The sequence below is a fragment of the Microcebus murinus genome, chromosome 7 (assembly GCF_040939455.1).
Source record: "Microcebus murinus isolate Inina chromosome 7, M.murinus_Inina_mat1.0, whole genome shotgun sequence".
NCBI classification, from domain to species: domain Eukaryota; kingdom Metazoa; phylum Chordata; class Mammalia; order Primates; family Cheirogaleidae; genus Microcebus; species Microcebus murinus.
In genome coordinates, this window is record NC_134110.1 from 64463998 (window position 1) to 64488526 (window position 24529).

Sequence of the window (24529 nt, forward strand, 5' to 3'; positions counted from 1 at the left end):
TGATACTATCATTGTCCATGGACACAGCCTCAGTTCTCATCCTCTGCACACCCTGTGCCCATGAACCATCCGTCCTCAAGCTGTATATTCCTCCCTTGGAAATATATCCCCAATTCTACCGTCCTCACCCCCTCCATGGCTTCCACCTAGACAAGTTACCTCCATCCATCATCTGGACTATTGTGACACCTCCTTCCTGTGACACTCGTTTTCCTGCTTCTACTCTTGTCCTTTTAAGGGTATATCATGTCAAACACCTCCCCTAATAATGACTAGGCCCACTCTCGATGGCTTAATTGCAGTCAGAATAAAATCCAAATTTCCAAAGTGCCTGGCAGAGAACTTGGCATAGAGTACTGTGTCAGTTAGCCAGGGCTGCGGTAACACAGTACCACAAACCGCGTGGCTTCAGCAACAGACATTTACGTCTCAGAGTTCTGGAGGCCAGAAGTCTGAGATCAAGGTGACAGGAGGGTTGCTTCCTTCTGAGAGCTGTGAGGGAGAATCGGTCCCATGCCTCTCTCCTGGCATCTGGGGGTTCGCAGAGATCTTTGGCATCCTTGGCATGTAGAAGCAACGCCCCAATATCTGCCTCCATCTTCACTTGGTGCTGTCCCTCTGTACATATCTGTCTCTGTGTCCAAATTTTTCCTTTTTATAAGGGTACCAGTCATGGATTAGGACCCATCCTAATCAGCTCATTTTAACTTGATTACCTCCATAAATACCCTCTCTCCAAATAAGGACACCTTCTGAGGTACTGGGGCTTAACACTCCAATGTATCTTTTGTTGGGGGGCACAGTTCAACCCATAACAAATATTTACCACCAAAATACTCATTAATGAGTTTGTGTGAACTGGAATCCTTCGGGAAGAAAAGCACCCATCTGTCTTCTATCTTCATCTCCAGGTCGAGTTTCTCGAGGGCAAGACCCGTGTCTGATTTATTTTTCTGTCCTCACCATGTAGCTCGGGGTGTGGCATTCTGTACTTGCTCAGTAAGGGAATGATTGACTATAAATACTTACTCAGATACTGATTGTCTTCAAGATAAACCTGGCATAGTGGGAAACGCCAAAGGTTCCAAGAGTATGGAATTCCACATGCTGGTAAATAAGTTCATGCAAATCGACCTAACATTTTGTGTAGCATTTTCCAGTGTAGCAATAATAAGATAAATTATATTTTGAATCTAATGAAACACCTACATATGTCAGGTATTGGTGCCAGGCAATAGTAACTCTAGCTTACCTCATTCTTTCAGTTCCCTCTCATGAGAGCCCACTCAGGTAGTTATAGATATCAGATATCAGTCCCATTTTATTGGATGAAGAGGCAAGATGGATACGAGATGGATCCACTGGTGGATGATGGAGCCGGGATTTGGCTCCAGTTTTGAGACCAAAGCCAGTGTTCTTAGCCTCCATCATACTCTGCCTCTCTGCTTGTATTACGAGCTAGGTTTTGGGAGGCATAGACTCATAAGTTGAAATGGGCTTTGGAGGTCATCTCAGTCAACACTCCCTCTGGTGCAGGGGCCCACGTTCTAACCTCCAGGGCCAACGGTGTGCATGGAGTATTTTCAGGCTTAGACTTTGTTTTCTGTAAAATGAAGAAGTTGGTCCCTACCCACTTAACAACTCTGTGATCATGTGAAAAACCCAGGAAACGCGTTACTCTGAGAGGTCTGGTTGCAAGCCCTCGCTGTTAAGGAAAAGTCTTCCTTATGATGAATCAACACTGATCCCCCTACAGCTTCTACCCTTTTCTCCTTGTCTGGCCCCTCTGAAGCAACAGAGAGAATAGTCTACTCCTTCTTGCACGTGACAGATCTTTATAGACAACAGCCTTTCTTCTTCTGACACCATTTTAAGCACTTTCCCACATTGGTTGTGCAACTCTGGGCAAACACCACGTTGTGAAAGAAATCTGTCTTAAAAAGCATGAACTAGAAGGTCTGAGGAAATTGGGCGGCTCAGTGTCTGCTACATGCAAAACTTCTGCCTGAGAGTGGTGGACTCCATTCTTACTCCATTTGGGATGCTGTTGCTTCTGCAGAGCACCATGGAAGGGAAAGAATCCAGTCATTCGTGCTGGAGCTGTGGCAAGAACGTGAGTCAACCACAGTTGGCTGGGTGCACAGGGGCTCTGCCGCTTCTTGAGTGCTTGCTAGAGCTTGGCCACCAGCCCTTCAAACCACTACAATGGGCTGAACGTGCGTGTTCCCCAGCAAATCACATGCTGGCATCCTAACCCCTAGGGCGATGGTGTCAGGAGGTGGGCCTTGGGAGGTAATTAGGTCATGAGGGTAAAGTGCTCACGAATGGGATTAGCAGTCTTATACAAGAGACCCCAGACAGCTCTTACTTTCTTCCCATGGTGTTAGGACACAATAAGAAGATGACCATCTGCAACCTGGAAGAGAGCCCTCGCCGGAACTCGACCATGCTGGCACCCTGATCTCAGACTTCCAGCCTCCAGAACTGTGAGAAATAAATTTATGTCATTTTTTAAATTTTTGAGACAGAGTCTCACTCTGTTGCCCTGGCTGGAGTGTAGTGGTGTCATCATAGCTCATAGCAGCCTCAAACTCCTGGGCTCAAGCGATCCTCCAGTACCAGCTCTCCGAGTAGCTGGGACTATAGGCATGTCTCGTGATGCCTGGCTATTAATTTTTCTATTTTTTTAGTAGAGATGGGGTCTCACTCTTGCTCAGGCTGGTCTTGAACTCTTGAGCTCATTCGATCCTCCTTCCTCAGCCTCTCAGAGTGCTAGGGTTACAGGTGAGAACCACTGCACCTGGCCCAAATTTATGTTATTTATAAGCCACTCAGTCTATGGTACAGTACTTTGTTACAGCAGCTGCAACAGACCAAGACTTCCTAACTCATCTGTTTCTAGCATTGACTTAGGCTTGCTTGTAGGTCCACCTTTATCTTATCAGTTATCTAGTCAAGTCCCAATTATTGTATTTCTTGAGAACGTCTCCTAGAAGAGGTGTTTGCCTTCTCTTCCTGCTGCCTCCTCTCCTCCTCCTATCTACCCTGTTTGCTTTTGCCAGAGTATTTCTCCTACAACGCAGCCTCATCTTGCAACTCCTTAATCAGCTGCCACATTTTTCCTCTGCCTGTCAACCTGTGGCCAGGGCCTCTATCGAACAGATCCACCTTCCCATTGAACTCCACACTTCAACACTTCTCATCCCAGCCTCTGTCATGATGAAAACGACACCTTTTTCTTAGTTTATATCTAAAGCTGATATCTTTTTCTTAGTTCCAAAGAGCTTGACACAGAGTATTTACTAAGAAAAATGCTTGCTAGTAAATTAATATGGACTGGAGTCCTTTTGTGAAGGTGAATGCCCATCTGGTTCCTGGTGGAGGAAAGGACTTATTTGTGTTCTTCTCAGGAAGGCAAAAGGACCAAGTCTAGCTGGACCACTCTGGTTTTGAACACAATTCCCTTGCTCATTAAAAATTTTGAGTTGCTTGAATTTGTAATCAAAGAAAACACCTTACTCTCAAATTAACTGCAATCCAAAAGAAATTCACCCAATTATGCCAACTTAGTGGAAGATATTAAAGATGTTAACATCTCTCAAATGCTGATTCCAGATGGTGAGAATGAAAGAATATTAAAAGTAAAAAAGCCTGATAATTAAATGGACAAGTGGATGACATGATCTTGGGTTTTGGATGGGTCCCCTGTGGAGGATAAGGACCAGCTCCAGCTGCATAGCAGGGTGAGGCATCTCCAGGAATGACACATAAAGTTTCCACTTATCTGCAAGTCAGTTTCGTGAGAAAGATGTTAGATTCACTTCTCTTTCCGGTAGCAGATGTATTTTTTAAATGCCTTTGGTTCGTACAAGTTCCTTGTTTCCAAACAGAGAGTTTATTCCACAATGATATGCCAGGACTTCCAGGAGCATTGGAGATCAGGACTCCCAAAAGCCTACTCCTGAGTTGCTTCCTGCCATTGCACGCCATTCCCATGACCTGGGCCCAGCTCAGAGGGGTCGGAATGCTTACAGCTGGGGACCATGGACGATAGTCTGCAAAGCTGTGGATTTGAAAGAAGTGAGTGTTGGCTTGTGTTTCTCAGCACATTAGTCAGCACAGCCCCCTGCCTTTTCCTCCTATGAATGACACACATTCCCATCTCTTGCAAAACCTTTAGCAAGCTCTTGGGGTAAGAGTGAAGCCTGGCATGGACGGATGACATCCAGAAGCTGCTACAGGAAGCATGTGTTACCTCATTCGAATGGTATTTTTTGGGCTTGAGCAAAGTATAATTTTGGAGACTTAGTTACCAACACAAATTCTTAAATGTAGATCCTGAGTAAGTGGGATCATAGCATCATGCAAGGGCTATTACAGGGTGTGATTTCAGTAGAATATTTGTAATTCACTGATGCATGTGATCAACTTTTATTAAGACTTATATGTGCCAGGCATGCGGTTTAGTGCTGGGAATACACCTAGCAAATGAGAAGAATTCAATAATTATTGAATTGCACACACACACAAACACAGCATTCACATTCACATAATCTCCTTTTGACACCTGGGGACGGTTGGCCGGAAGCACCAGCTGTAGTTTGTTTTTGCTTTGGCTACCTGATTTCCTTATTTACCTTTTCCCCCTGGATTTAATTTGATGTTGCCCCTGTGTAAGAGGGGCTTAGATGTTGGGAGCGGCGTGGAAAGAGAAATATGTATTTGGTGGAAGACATTTGTGTGCACATCCGAGCTGTTGATTTAAGAAGATGACATCCAGGTTTGCAAATTGAACGAGAAAGGAGAGAAGGGATTTACAAACTGGCTGGATAATTACAGATTTGTTTAACTGTCACTGGGATTCCATTTCATGGTTTTGTTTTTATAATTAAAATCATTTCACTGCTGGGTTAAAACCTTATATCTTAAGTGTCACCCAGAAGCATACTTCTGTGATTGAGTTGTTCTGGAAAGGCTTTGAAACACAAGGTTTACAGAGAAAATAATAAAATACAAGCACAATAAACACAGAGGCAAATGCAAGGTGGTTGATTAACGTGTAAAGATTATTGAAGTGTGCAGTGAAATATGAGGTAATCTGGTGGACATGGTTTATTGGTGGAGATTTTAAAACACAAGGTATTTTAAAATAAATGAAACCCAACTTTGATTAGTATGTGCACTTTTGGTAACAGAATACATAATCTTGAAAAAATATTGGAGTCCCCTTTGAGGTACAACACTTTTGCACAGATTTTTCACTTGAAATTAGTGTTTACTCTCAGCCAGAAAAAAAGTCCCAGATGTTTTTTTCATTAGGCTGTGTACTTTCTATAGAAGCCATAATTATAGAGCACTTTGCAATGTGCAATGTGCTATTCCTCATATATGAATCCTATACTAATATTAATAACTATCATTCATTAAGTGTTTGTCTTGTGCCTGGCCCTGTGGTGAGCACTTCACAAGCTCATTTAATTCGCAGAAAACACCTATGCCTATTTTTATGTCTATTTTACAAATTAGGAGCTTGCTACCAAGTGAAGTTAATAAGTACCTTGCCCCTGGTTGTGGGAGGCAGAGCTGGGATCCTGGTGCATCCCGCCTGCCTTCAAAGCCTGCCCCCTAATCACTGCATCTGACCTGGATACTGGGTGGGGAGGTATTTGCATAGGGATCCATCAGCTCAGCTTTGCATAGCATGTTAACAAGGGATGTGGTTGGAAAAAATACCTGATCCCTTTGTCCTCGCTAGCAACCAGCATACCAATTTCATGTTCTGTAAGACCGTGATCATAATTCCTATTACTTACAGAGTAGTTCTGAGTCTTAAATGAGATGGTGCATGCAAAATTTTTGTAAACTGCAAGAAGTCTTATACATATAAATATCAATTATGTTAATTTTATTATGGCAATAATATTCATCAGTCCTGAAAAATTCTGTGCATACAGTTATTCCTATGTCCCAAGGAGGCAGAGTGTGTGGCTGGTTTTTTAAAATTAAAAAACCAGACCTGTGTTCAGGAGTAAAATCCTTCTGCCAGTCCTCCACTTTCTCCCTGCAGATCAAATGGGAAGACCCATGCCTTCCTGGAGATGGACAGTTTTGTTTAACTGAAAACTGTTTGGCTTCTGGAAAGCATTCTTTCCTTTGCCATAAACATGTAAAAGCTCCATTGGCATTGGATACCTGCATCCTTCCCTCATCCTTTTGCTTTTCTTTCTTTCTTTCCCAGTAAAGTTTTTAAAGAAGAATTTTGGTTTTTCTTTTTTCCTTTCCTAAAAGGGATATTTATTTTATTCTGAAATGTCAAATGACTCACTGCAGCTGGAAGAGAGCCATTTAGGATAGTAGATGCTGTACTGCTAGATAAATGATAGTTGATCCAGACAGAGTGATTTCTCTTAGCACGTGCAGGGCCTAAGAAGAACATTCATTCGAAAAGTTCAAGTGAGTTGCCCAGGCTCTCAAGGCTCAGAAGCAGGAGATAAGGTATCAAGTACGTATACTTGGAACCAATCCACTAGATGAAAGAATCATTGGGAGAAGTTTCTGGAAATTCGTATCAATTCAGCAAATATTTGCTGAGGGCCAATCACATGTTAGGGATTAGCAGGCGACAAAGATGAGTAAGACACAGGGCTTGTTTGCAAGATGTTTTTATATTATCAGGGAGGAAAAGACTGGAATATAAGCATAAAATGAGGCAAAATAGGACGCATGTCTAATAAGATGAAACACATTGGATTAAGAGGGGGGCTAGTCCACAGCCTACTGGGGAAAATAAACGCTTCATGAAGAAATTGGGACACTGGGAACAGAGAGTGGACCGGCTTGTCTAGGATGTTGGGTTACTGCAGGGGGGGAGTATGAAACAAGATGGAAAGGTGAGCAGTTCAGGGGACATTGCAGGCCGTCTTCAACATTAGGCCCATGAAGGAGCTGGTCCCTAGAATTATCTCATTTTTCACATCCACTGCAGGATGTGCACATCCACTGCAGGAATTATAATAAACCCACATGTTTTGTAGGGTACCTACAAAAGGTGCATTGTAGTGCATTGGGTGCATTCCTTGTACAAAATGAGCATGACCAAAGCTAACCTTCTTCCTTTGTTATTTTTTCCTCCATGTATTGTGTCTGCCCTTTCCCAGGCTCAATGTCAGAGCTGTGGGTGTATGATAATTGGCTACAACTGTTGATGGCAAAGACCTTCCTTGCTCAGTCCATTTGAAATCTCTTAATCGTTTTTTTATTGTTTAAATTTTTTTGTAGATACGGGGTCTTGTTATGTTGCCCAGATGGATCTCAAACTACTGGCCTCAAGTGATCCTCCAGCCTCGGCCTCACAAAGTATACTGGGATTACAGGGGTGAGCCAGCATGTTCGGCCCCAAATCTCTTAATCTTGATTGCACAACCCTCTAATGATTGGAATGGATCAGAGAGCTCCCTTAAAATAGCAGGAAGGAGTTTCCTTAGGTTACTGGTTGTCAGCACTGGCTGCCCATTAGAATCAGGGAACTTTTAAAAATTCTGATCTTTCGATCCCATCTCAGGATAACTGAATGATAATCCTTGAGATTGGGGTTAGACACTGGTATTTTAGGAAATTCTTCCGGTGACTCTAATGTATAGTGAGAGTTAGAAACCACTGCTTAGACAATTTCTGCCAGGAAACACAAAAATCCCACTGTCATGTAGCCTAACATTTCCCTCCTTGATATCTTTTCCTGAATTCTGGGTGAAACTCAAAGTGTGATTTCTCAGTCTAAGTTCTCACCCAAGTGTTTTCTAGAAGTAACTACCAGCTGCCTTACTACAGGGGATGACAGAGATAGCATATTTGCCCAACATAGGGACCGAGGCTAGCTAACATCAAGATTGTGATTTTTGACAAATTGACTACTGCCTTTTGTTCCCAAACACTGACTTCAGACGTCTCAATTTAATCAGCACTTCCTTCTCCCAACACAGAATGTTAATCAAGCAAGCAGGTTGCTGAGCCCAGCTACCTGAAATAGATTTCTTTGCCATGAAGAAAAACCTTTGCTTAGTACTTCTCAACATCATGTTAACAGGGTCCTTCTGGTTTGATCCGCCCCAAATAAGAAGTCTGGTTTCCAAGAACTTGATGTTTTGCCTTGAATTATCTGGATAATTCTTTGAAGCTTTCCATTCTGTATATAGACTTTGCCTTGGATTGAGAAATCCAGATTCCCAAAACATAAGGCATCACATTTTGTGCATGTGACACTCTCTGGAGTTATAAATTGAAGGGAGTACTCTTCACAAGTGCCAGCTCCTGGGGAAATGTGGTCCAAAGTCACAGATTGTTTTGGCTTCACAGTTGTCACGCGGGAAATTACTTTGCTGGAATGAGAGCCTGAAAGTACATTATCAGGCTAGTGATCCTAGAATAAAGATTATACTTCCCAGGCTCCCCTGCAGCCAGGTGTGGTCATGTTACTAAGTACTGGTCAGTGGGATGTAAGCAGCAGTGATACGTGACATTTCCAGGTCACAAACCTCAGAAAGAAGGAGCTTTCTCCTTCTTTCCCCCTTCCTGCTGGCTGGGACGAGGATTTCATGAAAAGTCACCTTGGGGCCATGTGGTCGAGGGCAACTTTGATGTGAGAGAGAAATATATTTCTGTCTTGTTTAAACCAGTGTGATTTTCGGTTGCTGTCACATACCACTGAACTCCTAGAGTTCAGAGACATTCCGTGGGTACTTGGCTCTAAGAAGGAGAACTGGGAAGAAAACTTGACTTGCACCACAGTGATTTCATGGTCCACATGTTTGTTAAAAGTAGTCTGATTTGAGTATATCATATGGCCAAGTAGAAGTGGACCACGAGAAAACCAAACCATCCAGAGGGATTGCCGAAGTATAGGTATGCTAGTTCCGATAGCCTTGGACACGCTGGAAACCTCAGCTAAGTAGGAGAGAGCAACACATCAGAAACGAACTCTATTCCACTGAGAAGAACGACATGACAGCCACACTCTAAAAAGGAGACATTCCCTGTGTTTCATGCACAATTCACTGGGAATCATTTATTTAAAATAAGACATTAGTTATGTCTACGTGTTCAAAGTGTCTCCCGGGGGTTGGGGGGAAAGGTTGGATTTCTAAATTACATGCATCAGAGTTGCTCTGTCAAAGTCATAAATTAAAAGGAAAGAGCAAAACATGAAAGGCAGGGTGCACTCTGGCTGGGACAGTGAGTCCCACACCATTGCTTGTCAAGTTTGGCCACCGTTTGTCTCTGTTTGAGCTCCCTGAGCAGCGATTCTTCCGGATATCCGTGGAGAGGAGTGGCTCGACTCTATATTTCATAAGGTTCACTTCATTTGTCCTCAGCCCCAGAGAAGGGAGTCTAGTGAATAGCATGTTTAGGAAGGAAAGTAATGAGCTGTCAGGAAGGGCAGATTAGAAGCAATTCAGTATCGTAAGCCATGTTCTTGTCAAGTAGGTGAACTTTTCTGCCTCCCACTTCTTCGTAGGATTTCATGTATTACCCTCAGGGCGATGCATCCAGTCAAATTACTTGGGTCATCTAATCCGCTCACACTGACTCAAGTTTTCTTGACATACAAGAGCTGAAGACACACTTGATATATGTACATATTTTCTCCTACTGAGCCACCTTTCTTGCCTCCATTCCAGTGCAAACTCAGACATTTCAAGAGCACAAAGTTTAACAAAACATATGGTACTGAGTTACACGAAATGTGGTGTTTAATTCCACCCAGAACTGTTTTTGGTGATATAGTGTGGAGTTTTAAAATAATATTTTAACACAAAAATGTAAATGTTCTTATAAATGTCACATCTTTCCCAAGTGCTTTGGTTGACTCACTGTTAAGTGCAAAGCTGTAATTACATTCCTGTTACTCATTCCGAGTTGCAGGGCAGTATGAGTGGGGCTACTCAGCCTCAGAGCTTTCTGAGTGTGACTTGATGAGGTGGCTCAGAGACATGGGGGAAAACGTGTCCCACAAGGAGACGGGGTGATGGATTTGCTGATTTACTTGGCGCAATAAGCAATCTTCAAGAATTGATGTGATGCTTTTTAGCAAAAAGATTGCTGAGGTTGATGTGTCCTGTTCTTGTAGTTCACTGAAGTTCTCAGTCCTTCCAGGATTCCCAAGGCATCTCTGTGAGCTCCTGACAACAGCCTCTCCCCCGATCTGTGATCCTCCATCGGGGATGTAAGGCTATGGTCTTTTCCTCTGCAGCTACCTAGGGAAAGAGTGGGGGGCAGATTCTGAGCGAGAAAAGTAGGGAGCAGCTGGCTATGAAGGCAAGGAGGACAAGGTCTAGAGGCCAAAGAATGAGTGAATGAAGAGAAAAGGCAGCTTAACATCCTGGGTATGCAATAGGCTGGTGGATTGGGAGAGGTTTGTAGCTCAACAGCCATGCAAAGCACCCCGAGACAATTGTGGGTACGAGGTCTACCAGGGAGGTGCCTCAAGCCACCATCTGTCCCTCTGGGATGGCCTGCTTAGAAAGGATAGAGAGAGGTGGTCCAGAAAAAACCTAACATCGACTGAGTTTATACTAATTGCCCTTAAGGCTATGTATACCTTGCCTCATTTAATCCTCACAAATTCATTTTCAAGGTAGCTACTATTATCCCTATGTTTCCAAGAGAAACTGGGAAGTTAAGTACCTTGACTGAAGTTACTCAGTCAGAAAGTGATGAGATATAGATCCATTTGTCCATTCATTCATTCCTTCATTCACCCTGTAGTTGGAGTCTGCAAGTTTGTAAGTGATTGCCTATATGTACAGAGGAACATGCAGGGTCTGTATTTTCTATAACCCGGGCCCTCTCGCTGATGGTCCATGGCGTGGGGGTGCAACTGAGTTGCAGGGGTGCTGAGATCTTGTGTCCTCTTCCTCGGGGCAGCTGGGCAGGGCCGTGGCCCCCTAGCTTGTTGCCTTTCCTGCTTTCTTCCATGTTCCACACAAGTCGCATTTTCTGTCTGTGCCACCATGTGACAAAGGCTGGGAAGCACTGCCATAAACTGATCTTGCTCTTGGGACGCCCGGTCGGGTAGAAGAGGTGGGGAGGGTGGGGAAGGGTACATAGGTTTCCCAGTGCACGGGCTGATGCTATCTCAGTCTTTCCCAGTTTAAAATGCCTCTTTCAAATGAGCTCATGCCTTTCACAGAAACGCTTGGATTTTCAAAATTTATCTCTTTCCCCCTACTTCCTTCCAGGTTGGCAACCAGAGTATGGTCCCACAGTCCTTTGCTTGCATTTTCTGGACCCTTGCTGGCTTTGGTGTACAGTCTTGGCCTGCTTGCCCTGTGTACCAGCTTCTGTCCTCACTGAATCCACTGCTGGTGTCACTGGTCCCGCCTGGCTTTGGGTCACATGCTGGCATCAGTGGTTGCTGACTGTGGACCTTTGCTTTTGCCTCCAGGCTCAAGGTCCCAGCCCTTGAGGCTCTTATCTGCCTCACCCCAGAGCTCCTCAGTCCTGCTTTCCTCTCTCCTCCTCTGTGCCTGCCACCAGGGCACATGGGAACTCCCGGACTGCCTGCACGTCATGCACTGGCCACGAAAACCCAGCAGTGCCAGCTCTGGCTATCTATCTAGACTCCTTCCTGTGTTTCCCTGAGGCCTCAGTTGGCTGGGCCTGCAGTTGGTTGGGGCCCTGCATTTTTGAGGTCACCCCTTGTGTCTTCCCCTGGCTGCACTCCTTCCCACCAGCAAGGAGTCCAAGCGAGGGGCCAAGAGGATGTGTTCTTTTTCTAGATCACACTTTTCAGACCAGGAGTCTGAAATTCCTGTGCAAACATCCCTCAGTCTGCTTTCAGGGCCTCCCTGCCTTCTCCCAGGCCACCAGCATGTATATGCCTGGGCCTCACAATGGCCAAGGGGCAATAGTTTTGGAGAGGATCTTTGGACATGTGGGTGACTCCTATTGCAGTGCAGGATGAAGCCAGGTGTAGGAAGAAAACCAGGGTCAGGTCAGGGGCCTCCAGGTGACCTCTTCTCCAGGTGCCACATCTGCTCCTCCTCTTGCCAAGGTGCACATCTACAACTGCGCCAAGCTGGGTGTGATGCTCTCTGGCACATGGGCCTTCTAGGAAAGCTTGCAGTCCCCTCAGCTGTGTTCAGGAAAGCCGGCCACTAGTCCTGGTGCACTCTGGTTTCTCCACATGTGTCTGGATGTTTCTATTACAATCAGCAAGCCCCTCTCCCTGCCCTGGCATTTCTGCCTGAAGGTATTGGGTGTGGTGGCAGTAGAGGGGGTGGGGTGGGCAGAGATCAGCGTGTGTCTGACTTCTTCTTTCTCCTTATTCTTATCTTCTATCCCCCTCTACACACTAGAAACCTCTCCACTGTTTCTTAGAGTGATTTCTACCTTCCTGTGGCTCAAGGTAAGCCTTCACAGACAGACTTCAAAATTTTCCTTTTGATATTTAAAGGAAGTCGTGTGGAATCTTGCTCTTTCTGCTGTCAAGCAGTGCTGCTCTAGCAATTTGACATTCCTACAGCATCTGAGTATATGATCAGCGGGTTCGTTTTGTTGAACAAGGTATAGACTTGTTTGGTTGTCCTCAAATTCATGTGTTAAATCACCTGTAGATACCCATTGTGTGCAGTGGGACCACATGTGGATCTAGAATGCTAAGAAAAGTTAATGATAGTAACAAAAACCCATGGGTCCTCCTCCATAGAGAGTCTGAGAAGCACCGACAGAGACAGCCACGGCTTAGAGTCAAGAAGGTTACAAAGACCCCTTTTTCTAAATGGTATCTGCCATCTCCCTAAAGGGTATATGTATTGTTGTCCCAAATCCACTGAATTCATAGGATGTGAAAATATTTTATATATCAATTAATTCGACAACTATTACTATGCACCCACTATATTCCAGTTTCTTCCAGCTCTTGAACTCAGTCCCCTAAACCATATCACCTCTGCATGGCAGGTCTACTGCACTTCCTAATTTTTCTCTCACAACTTTGGTATTTCCTTCCAACCTTCCAACTTTTTATTGCCTCTGTCCCATTTCTCCATCTGATGGCCTCAGCTGTTCTTGACTGAATTGCTGGTTTATTCCCAGGGTTGAGCATGGGCTTTATGGACCAGAGACCTCTGGGCCAGTCTGAAGAGCACATCTTAGAGTAGCTAAACTCCCTCCTGCTGTTCCCAGGTCCTGACATGGCACAGTCAGCACTGGACATCAGCTAGCTAGCTTGCTTTCCTTCTTTCCTTCTTTCTTTCTTCCTTTCTTCCTTTCTTCCTTTCTTTCCTTTCTTTCCTTTCTTTCTTTCTTTTTTTTTTTTTTCAGAGTCTCACTTTGTTGCCCAGGCTAGAGTGAGTGCCGTGGCATTAGCCTGGCTCACAGCAACCTCAATCTCCGGGGCTCAGCGATCCTACTGCCTCAGCCTCCCGAGTAGCTGGGACTACAGGCATGCACCACCATGCCCGGCTAATTTTTTGTATATATATTTTTAGTTGGTCAATTAATTTATTTCTATTTTTGGTAGAGACAGGGTCTCGCTCAGGCTGGTTTCGAACTCCTGACCTTAAGCAATCCGCCCGCCTCGGCCTCCCAAAGTGCTAGGATTACAGGCGTGAGCCACCACGCCCGGCCCTCTTTCTTTCTTTCTAGTTAAACAACTTTACTAACATAGTCAAGCAGTGATTAACATTCACATCTATTATGTCACATCATACAAATGTAAATACAAAATTACTGAAGTATAATATGTATTCTCTGCATGATCCAGAATATTTGGTGGCCCCAAAAACTCTCTTTAAAATTCAGCAGCTTATCAAAAATTAAAACCATATTCTATTTGTATCTTTTTTTTTTTTTGAGACAGAGTCTCGCTTTGTCGCCCAGGCTAGAGTGAGTGCCGTGGCATCAGCCTAGCTCACAGCAACCTCAAACTCCTGGGCTCAAGCAATCCTCCTGCCTCAGCCTCCCAAGTAGCTGGGACTACAGGCACGCGACACCATGTTCGGCTAATTTTTTCTATATATATTAGTTGGCCAATTAATTTCTTTCCATTTATAATAGAGACGGGGTCTTGCTCTTGCTCAGGCTGGTTTCTAACTCCTCACCTCGAGCGATCTGCCAGCCTTGGCCTCCGAGAGTGCTAGGATTACAGGCGTGAGCCACCATGCCTGGCTGAAACCATATTCTATTTAAAATGAAGGTCTGTTAGCACAGAGTTAGACTTCAAGAAATATCAATTTAGTACAGTTTGAGAAGTTGCAGGAGGGTGACATCGGCTTTCTTGAAGGCCAGTAAACTGTGTGTTCCCATATTCCAAGTCATCCTGACGGTGGGTGATTCTAAGCCTGCAGTTCCAGCCCAGACCACTCACCTGTGCCCCAGACTCAGAGGCCACTCCAGGCTTGGCTAGTCTCTGTGCCCTTCGAGCCCGGCGTGGGCTCATGTCCTCAGATAAATCTCTGTAGCACCATGGAGCTGTCTGTGCTCCCTCCTGAGCATCCGTGCTTGCCTGTGGCAGAGCAGAACTGGTTCTGACTGGTTTCTTTCCATCCCAGCAGCATCGACATTACCTGGAAGCTGGTTAGAAATGCAAATTCTCAGCGCCAAAACCTGAGTAAGAAGCAACTATGAGGTTGGAACCCAGCAATCCGTGGTTTAACAAGCCCTCCAGGGGTTTTTTGCTAACATTGGAGAATCCCTCTGTAGAGAGATAATCTTACCCACTAGACTATAAGCTCCTCCAAGGCTGGGATGAGTCTGGTTCATCTTCATGCCCCAGTCTCTAGAAAAGTTCCCATGTGCCTGGCCCATGACGGATAAAGCTGTGGATTTGCTGCTCTTTTGATGATTTTTATGACCAAATCCCCAGGAATGCCCTGTTCTGGCTTCTAATAACAGGGGCTTCTGAGAAAACAGCAGACGGAGATGACGAAGGACCTTTTTATTAGTAAGTGTGTCTGCTGAAACCCAAGGGGAGCCTGGTGAACTCTGGGGTTGGATCGTGCAGTTGGGCGCAGGGGCTCTGTGGTGCCTTCTACTTACCCCAGTGCAGACCATGGGTCACGCTGCCCTCTGCCTGCTGTGCGGAGGAAGGACATTTAGGAAGGAGAGGGCTGCGAGTTGGTGGGCACGCAGGCCCCAGTTTAACCTGTCACCAGGTGAAGGCTGCATGTGAGGGTGAGGAAGAAAAGAGAGAGGAGGCTTCCCTGGCTGGGGCTGTCTTTCCTATCCAGCCACGAGGACTCAAAAAGAATAATTGGAGTGGTACTGACAAGAATGGGAGCTAACATCGATGAAATACTGATTATGTGCCAGGCACTGTTCTAAATGGAGTGGAAAAATGATTCAACTGCCAATTTTTCAGATGAGGAAACTGAGGCACAGGGAAGGTATTGCCAAGGTCACAAAACTGGTGAGTGGAAGAGCCAGGTGGTCCCGGCCCAAAGCCTAATCTCATAACTCATAACTACTTTGCTAAACTGCTTCTCCATAGGGAGAGAGAAAAGGGCAGGAGGGCCCTGGGTACTGATTGGGGCCAGGTCGCAGGGAGTGTGACAGGGACAGAGAGGGTAGGTGGGGACACACACACACACACACACACACACACAGAATGATCTGTGGGCCTTGCTGGGCCCTGGTGCTCCCCTTGTCTACCCAGCTTCTTGATCTAGAAGAGAGCGAGGAGGGATAGTGTCTCCTGAGGGGCCAGGCCCTCCCAGGCTCCAAGAGCACACAGAGGCCGGAAGCAGGGCCTAGGAGAGAGGGGAAGAAGGGAGGGAGAAGGGCTCCTGCTTTTAAGGCACAGTGAATGACCCTGCCCCCCTACCCAAATAATAAACACTGCCAGTGAATGTCTTCTGGCCAGGCTAATCAGGCTAGAAAATCCTTCCCTGTGGGATGTCAGGAGGGGTTGGGAGGTGAGAGGTGGGCAGGGGTGGGCTTGGCTTGATGGAGCCACCTGCATGGTTGTCTGTCCTTCCCTAAACCAGAGAGGTGGGGGTGGAGAGGGCAGAGGGGACCAGGCTTCCAAGGTGGGTGTGTCTCCGCAGTAGAAGTGGGCTGGGGAGTGAGGCCCATGCCTCAGTAAATTTGGAAGAAAAGGGAGAAAAATGGTTCTTTACCTAATTCACATTTGAGCAGTTTCAGAACTTCCTTAAAAAGGGAGATGACAGTGAATTGGGTAGAGATTTTATGTCAACAAACGAGAAAGTTAATGCCATCGTCACTGTTTTCCTGCAAAGGTTTTTTTTTTTTTTTTAATATTGTAAAACTTTTTTTTTCCTTTTCAGTAAAACCACCAGCTTTGGTGTTTCTCTTTGCATCCAAGATACATTATGTTTCCTCCGAGTGATTAGATTGGAAGAGAATTAATGTGGCTCATTATTGATGTCCTGCCTGAAAAGTGGTAGGTTATGGAAAACAGAGCTGGCTCATGACATGTTTTTTTTGAGTATCTCGAGGATCCTGAGATTGACCAAGGTTTTCCTTCTCACGTTACAAATGGGGACACAGACTCAAGGAGGCTAAGGGCTGCCCAGGGGTGATCAGTCTGCTGTCAGAGGGGGATCAGGTCTCGGTTCTCCTCCTGTCGTTCCAGCCAGCGCGTGTCCTCTTGGGCACTCATGCAGCACGATCCTCGCCTGTGCTTTGCAGGCAAGTGACCTATTTCTAAGTGAGCTCATTCCAGGGGGCCCCTTAATGGATTTACCGCACGTTTAAAGGGAGGAGTACATTTCTTCTCCTCCCAAATACGCATTTGATGGATTAAGTTATTATTTTATCACTTTAACTCTTTTTTTCACTTTGCAGTGCAGGGCACTGACAGCATGGGCTTCTACTGAAAAAAATCCCCTGCAGGGTGGCAAGGACCTGTTGGTATGCCCTGCAGGGGGCGCAGTGGAACCAGGAAATAGCCTTCAGAGGTTGCTCATTTCCACTTCCTGTCGCTCTGGGAGCCCAGACTGCATACCTGTAGAAACGCCCCATAGGTATGGCAGCTGCATTACTTCAGGGAGCCTGAGTTTTCTTCATCACACAAAGAAACTTCTTGAACTGTAGGAAGCACAGGGAAGCCATTTTGGATTTTAGAGATTGAATGGCAGTCAGGACATGGTAAACCAGATTAATTGGAATTTACTTGAAGGGAGAGAAAATGGAGCCAGGAACTCCTATTCATTAGTAGAGGTAAAAGATGAGAAATCAGTAGCAGTCCTCATGTCAGATGAGCAGACCTTGGACAGGGAACAGAGCTAGATTTAGGGAGTTGCGGGCTGGGAAGCTGCCCAGATGCCAATCTGTAAAATGAGAACATACTGGAAATTATGGTACAGATTAACTCTGTTTGCATGTGATATTTTCTGGTTTGCATGTGATATTTTCCATAACTGGTCAAATGTAAATTGAGTCTTCTACTAAAGTAGGCGCTGCTCTAGAGTAGAAATTAACGATGGATCCTCACTGCCATCTTTGAGTATCTTTACAACATGCACGTGTAAGTTGCATGTTCTGTCTGTACTGTTAACCCTGAGACCAGCTCCTGATGACATTTGTGGGAAGTTAGTGTCTGCAGTAATCGTACATTTTGAAACTCAATAATACATGACATGGTGCTGTTTATTGGGAATAAGTAATTTATTTTAGAGTGATTTATTTTATTGTCCACATCTTTACATGGTTCAGTTTGCTTCTGAGATAATTTTTGGTTCTGAAGACCATAGTAATCAATCCCTCATTATTGAACATAGAAAAGTATACAATTTTTTTCTTTTATTAAATAAATGTTGAACAAATATTTAAAGAGCATTGGATTGAAGGGTCACCAAATTACTCACTGCTCAGGCCTCTCACATGTCTAGGTAAGTGTAGGTCTCCCTACCTTCCAATTGGAGGTATAGAATTGGACGTGAAATCAAGGATAGATTTTACTGATGTGACAGAGGAAGAAATCACAAAAGTTAGTGACAAATCAAGCAAGCGAAGACATTGAAAAGTCATACTGCATTGATTTGCATTTGGCCAAACTAGAGTGCCAGGGAGATGTGGCCATTTGGATAAATGGGGGACTGACACTTGAGAGATCTAATAGCTTTCAGGACCCTAAAGGCATCAGAATCAGGCCCAACAATGGAATCTTTGGTTCATTTCCAGTTTCAAAGGGGATTCCAGGTTCTCCTGGAATTTTCATTGACAGTAATGAGAGTCAATGTATATTTGTTACATGAAAGAAGAATCAGATTAGGGAAAGAAAGTAAAGAAATGTCGTCCTTGCCATATATATGTAGCTGATGCTGGGATCTAACAGGACATGTCAAAAATAATGGGCAAAGAGAAAGGTGAGCAAAGAGTCAGAGGAGGGGTGTGTAAGCACACACAGAGAAATCCCCTGTCCCTTTGCCCCATTTGTTCAAGAGCTAACTTAGGGAGCCTCTGTGTTTTCCATGTGTTTCTCTACTTTGCTATAGAATCACGCAACCTCCTTGGAGAGAATCAAGATAAACAAGCAGCTCAATGATTACCAATACATCGCTATTTTCCTGTGTTGAACATGGGAATTATTAGTGGTAGTGAATTTCTGCATTTTTCTTCTGCCCTTTACAGATCATTAAATGCATTTTCAAAGCAAGAAAATTCTCAAAGGCCTTCGTAAGCTGGGACTATTTGCAAAGCAAAAACTTGGCTCCCAACAAATATTTGCAGCTTAATGATATGTTCGTAGGAAGCCCAAATTTTTTGTATAAAACAGGTGTTAGCCAGTATATGTCTCACTGCTCTGTTAAGCATCTACCTTTCCCTTGAAATTACTCCCCATCTTATATGACACAAGGACACTGAAGTGGTCATTTACTTTAAATTAACTTAGTGCCGGGCTGGAAAACACAGCTCCCAGATGACGACAAAATTATTCCAACAAAGTTGCCTTGGGGATTGTTAACCATAAAGTGATCTTTATAGGCCAGTGTTTTCATGCCAAGCTTCTGTGACTACATGAAAGGTAAATGTCTGGCACCAAGCGAAGGGGTTGTTTGACCAATAGGCTTTATGGCCCGTGCTTCTTAAAAGTCCATTCTGTTTTTTCTTTTTCCCTGTATTCGCTGTTGGGACATGTGGAAAACAGACGCTATGAGCAGAGGAGACATTCAAAGGTCCCCCTGTTCCAGGGGCAAAATATAAACAAACATGCTGGTCATCCGTTTCCAGAATTTCCCATTTATTGCTTTCATTGCAGCCAGCTGACCTCACTGCAGGAATGGGTTCTGCCTCCCAACTGGGGTTCCTCTTTAGCAGAGTGAATGAGCAGATGAGTAGAGTTCTTGCCCTTGAAGGATTTCTGACCCTGCTGGGTCTATATATTGTCTCTCCTGGGGCTTAGTCCCCCTGTCCTATAACCCAGCGCTTTCGCTTCCTGCCAGAAGAGTCCCAATCAAGTGCTTGTGTCTCTGTGCTGCGGTGTTGGCCTTTGTGGCTTTGGCTCAGGGTTGCTGGGTTTGCTCCTTGTCTATCAGTCTTTCACCCAGATTTCCCGACTCCTGGTTCCCAACTTTTAGTTCAGCCTAGCAGCAGTGGGCACGGAGACAAGGCATAACTTGCCGTCCTCTTCTTAACGTGGATGGTGTTTTCCTGAGGCTGTGGTGCTTGGCTTTGGGAGCACATTACAGTTACTGGTGGAGACTTTAAGCCCAGGCTGCCCTTGAGACCTCGAGACCAGTGACATCAAAAGCCCTAGGGTGGGACATTAGCATCAGTGTTTCTGAAAACTTCTCAGTTAACTCTCAGCTGCAGCCAGAGTTGAGACCCACTGCCTTAAGACTATTTGAGTGATTTTAATACTTCCTTCGTATGTGCTGGTGGGGAGGCATTGGCTGGTCCTGTTTTGACTGCTCTGAAATAAACCAAACCCAGAAAAGACTATGTCTGAAGTTACCACCTAAGGTGTTGCTGATGCCTAGATGTTGAGAATCTCTGTTCTTGAAGAAACTTCTGCCTTAGAAGGACTGCAGACTTTTAGAATGAGAGTGCCAACAGTTTTTCACTACCTGAGTTCTAAGTTATGGGGAGTTACGGGGTATTGCTTTACCATTTATTAACTTATTTGCATATATGAAATTATATTGTTTGTTATAATTTGTTGTTAGGGGCATATTTTCTTCTTATTTATCCCCTGGGAATGCTGAAGGACAAAGTGTTTTCAAAGTGATGCTGAAACTGAAGGTAAAACCTTCATTCAAAAATTCATTTGCTTAGCTGTAAATTCATTTGCAATCCATTCCCCTCCCGTCCCAAAATGAAATAGGCAAAGCAAAGCAAATTCTAGGAAATGGTATTTCGAACTTAGAAAGTTTACATTAGGAAACTTCAAATATACTTAGATGTAGCCATGCTGTTAATTATTATTATTTTTTCTGTTGTGATTGGATTAGATTTTCTGTCAACCAAATAGCTAGTTTCTGTATTATCACCTGGAGAGGCTTGTAATGAATTTGGTTTATTAAGACAATTACAATAAACATTTGAGTCCTTGATTTCCATAAGATAGAACACAGTATCTCGGCCGAGTGTCTAGATAAACACGAACTGGTTACTTCAACGTGGGTTAACTCGTCACTCATCAGCATTGTCACAACACGACATGTGAGCATTAGCAAAGCAACAGGAAAAATAGCTCCAAGTCATGTTGAATAATCCATGAGTTAACTTATGAGCTGAATTATCATTTTTCACTTGTCAGTAGTAGAGGAAAGCTCAGACTCAGAATTTTAGAGATAGATCCTAAGACTATCCTGGAATGGCAAAAGATCTCAACCTTGTGCCGATGTTGGATTATTGGTAGCTATTTTGTGGGGTGTTGTGCTGGAAAGGACAGTGAGACAATGTCTGGACTTAGCAGGTGGAGCACCACTACCAATAGCGATGTCTGCAACAGGAGTGTGAGAGGAGAGCTCTGGCGGGGGAAGGGTTGGTATTTCTTGTGCCTTATCTGGTCCAACTCCTTTCCCTTATGGCAGTGGCTGTCATCATAGCTGTATATTGCATTCGTTTAGGGGAGCATTGAAAAACCCCTGTGTCCAGGCCACACCCACGCCAACTAAATCAACATCTCTGGGTGTAGGACCAAGGTGATTCCCACGTGCACTCAGCTTTGAGAACCATTTCTTCTTTTTTTTTTGAGACAGAGTCTCACTCTGTTGGCCAGGCTAGAGTGCCGTGGTATCAGCCTAGCTCATAGCAACCTCAATCCTTCTGCCTCAGCCTCCCGAGAAGCTGGGACTACAGGCATGCGCCACAATGCCTGGCTAATTTTTTTGTATATATTTTTAGTTAGCCAATTAATTTGTTTCCATTTTTAGTGGAGATGGGGTCTCCCTCTTGCTCAGGCTAGTTTCAAATTCCTGACCTTGAGTGATCCTCCTGCCTCGGCCTCCCAGAGTGCTAGGATTACAGGCATGAACCACCATGCCCAGCCGTGAACCATTTCTTATAGAAAAGGAAACAAGGGCCTTACGAGATCCTGTGCTTCACCTAGTGTCTTGAAGTTATATGCAGAGGGTGTTTACTAGGTCTCGTGATTCCCACCCACTCTTCTCTTCACCATACCAGGTTGTCTCATCTTTAAGGAAACACATGAATAATGACACATTATTGATTATTTGGTCAAATGATTTTTAGGCCAGTGGTTCCCAGCCTATGAGCAGCAAGCATCGACCCTCTTGATTAAATGAATAAGTATTCATACTTTTAAAATTACTGTTTGAAAATATGTGTAAAACTTGCGCTGATGAGTAAAAAAACTCCGTATTTATTTAGGAGCATTGCTGAATTCAGAGTAGCTTTCTGACCTTTTGTGTTTTCTCAATGCATGATACCCTGTCAATTACTGCCACGCTGGGGTTGGGCACCACTGATTTAGATCTAAGGGGTGCGGGAAGCAGTGCAGCTGCGAAAAGCCCGGACTTTCACCAGGACTAATTAAAAGGCTCAGTGATTGCCTGCAGACATGCTTTGACACCAGCGTTGCTGGCCTGTCTGCCGTTGTTGATGTGCACAGGAATGAGAAGATTCTTTCCAGACACAAGAGCCTCAGTATAATCCGACTCCTTGCATACCCGAAAATGCCATCCTTGAGTCTGATTCGGTGAGGATGCCAGTGATAACCTAGAGGCATTTTGAGTCTCTTTCAGGTCGTCGGCAAGCCACCCTATGGTAAAGTGTGGCAGAGTTTGTGATTAGGTGCTTTGACATTATATTTCTTGCATTTGTGTGAATGCTCCTTTAGACAACCTATTTGATTCCAGCTGGAAAACGTGTGTCAGTCGCTTTCCCTCGCTGTGACCTCATTTCCTAATCTCCAGAAAGGAAAGATTAATGTTCCTTCCAATTCTAAGAAGCTATCTTCATAAGTGAGTAGCTATTATTTTACAGATGAGGACACTGGGGCCCAGAGATGTGTGAAGCAACTTTCTTAAGACCATAGTTACTGAGGAGAAAATGTTGCACTAGAATTAGGGGCTCTCAACTTAGAGACTTGTAGTGAAATAATGACCCTTGGGCTGCATTGAAATTTCTGAGGCTCCCCTGCAATTCTCCAACCCATCCTTAGACCTCTGCTCCAAAACTTCTGGAACATGCTCTGAAGACTGGGTAGGAGTCGGGAAGCCTACTCACACCTGACACCCCAGGTGCGCATTCTGCCATGGCCAGTGGAGTTATGGACTGGGGAATGGCCCATCCAGAAGACGTTAAATTTTCTTCTCTAAGGATCAGAACTAGAGCAGGAGCTGGAAGTGGAGCATTTAATTATGCAGAACACATATTTATTGAGCTACTACTTACCATGTGCCAGGAACTTTGGAGACGCAAATTTGAGTGCAAAGGGGTTTCTGCTTTTTGCCTGATTTGTGAGGGAGACAGACACGTGCCCAGATGAAAACTATCAGACAGACTGATAATCTATGGCAGATCTGTGGCTATGGCAGATGTGACAGATTGGCCAATTTAGTGCCCATATCCAGAGCCCTTGCCTGCCACCCCTGGAGATTAATAAAGCTTAATAAAGAGATTAATAAAGCTAAATAGTTGCGCCCCTGGTTTCCTGTGCAGGAAGATGGTCATGTGAAGAGTCTTGCCCATGAGATGTAAGAAGAAGATGGTATGGGGGTGGTTTATTACAAAGTTTTATTTTTTTTTTTCTTGATGAAAAGGGAAGGAAGGTCATCACTAATGCTACTTCTTCCCATTCTTCTTGACTTGAAATTGGGTGTGATATATAGAGGTTCAACTAGCATTTTGCAGCCCTGAGGCAACAAGCATGGGGAGGCCAAGACGTCTGCAGAGATGCCAGGCCCAACATAATCCATGCACTGGACCACAGCCAGGGGTGGGCGACCTCCAGATGTTTTGTTATGTGAGAAATTTAAATCTGGATTTGTTTGAAATTCCCATTCCTTGTGGCTGCATGCATTCCCAACAGACATAAAAATATGTGCAAGAATTCTGGGAGGAAGTTTCTATCTGCAGAGGCGGGCAGTGTAAAGTAGTGTTTTAGGCCCCAGACTTGAGACTCAGACAGAGCTTTGCTCCTCCTGAGCTGTACGACCTCAGGCAAGTCACTTAACCTTTCTGAGCTTCATTTTCTGCTTTGTAAAATGAGGTGCTATGGTTTGGATATGTTCCTAATAAAAGCATGCTTGGGCAACTTGATCCCCAATGTAGCAGTGATGGGAGGTGGGCCGAATGAGAGGTGAGTAGGCCATGGAGGCAGAGTGAACGGATCAGTGCCATTATTGTGGGAGTGGGCTCCTTATAAAAGAAAGAGTTTGTCCCCCTTATAATGTCTCTCTCCCCTCTCTCTCTTCTGCCCTTTCTCACCCTTCCTCCTTCCACCATAGGACGATGCAGCAGTAAGAAGGCCCTCGCCAGATGCCAGCCCCTTGACCTGGACTTCCCAGCCTCCAGACCATGATTCAGTAATTTTCTGTCCATTATAAATTACCCAGCCTGTGGTATTCTGTTATAACAGCACAAAATGGATAAATACATGGGGATAATAATATCATGCTCACAGAGTGATTCAAGGATTGAATGAGTCTGAGAAGTACTTGCTATAGTGCCTGGCACATGAAAAGTGCCCAGCTATTAGCTCTTATTGTTAATATCTTTCTTGAACCCTTTTAGAGAAACGCTTATGGAGGGCCTAGGTACTTCTTAAAGACATGGCAAAGCTCAGTGCTTGCTGTGTTATAGGTGCTCAAGGAAGTTTTGTTGGATAAAAGACCTGGCATTTAATGAACAAGAGTCTCTAAACAGAGGCCGTGTCCCAAGGTGACTCAGGAAGCAGGTGACAAATGCGTGTCTGTGGTGGATGCTGTCCTGTGCCCCCTGGGTCCCCCTTCTTTCAGGGCTGAGGCACTCATTCCGCAGCTTCTGAGAGTGTTGGCAGCTCTCAGCTGAATCCTTCTCTGAGCATTGTCCTCAGATGAAGAGAGACACCTCACCTAAGATCACTCCCCTTTCCTAGGGGTAGTCTACTCTCCCTGGCCTC

At 44.7% G+C, this 24529-nt stretch overlaps 2 long non-coding RNA genes across 2 annotated transcripts; both read left to right on the forward strand.

Moving 5' to 3' along the window:
• Positions 1-1769: 1769 nt before the first annotated feature.
• Positions 1770-24175, forward strand: LOC142871868 (uncharacterized). Its single transcript, XR_012920037.1, has 3 exons — positions 1770-2113; positions 2388-2486; positions 23877-24175. It is a non-coding gene; the product is annotated as an uncharacterized LOC142871868 (long non-coding RNA).
• LOC142871867 (uncharacterized) lies at positions 2534-7953 on the forward strand. The gene is made up of 3 exons (XR_012920036.1): positions 2534-4080; positions 4181-4267; positions 7279-7953. It is a non-coding gene; the product is annotated as an uncharacterized LOC142871867 (long non-coding RNA).
• Positions 24176-24529: the final 354 nt, after the last annotated feature.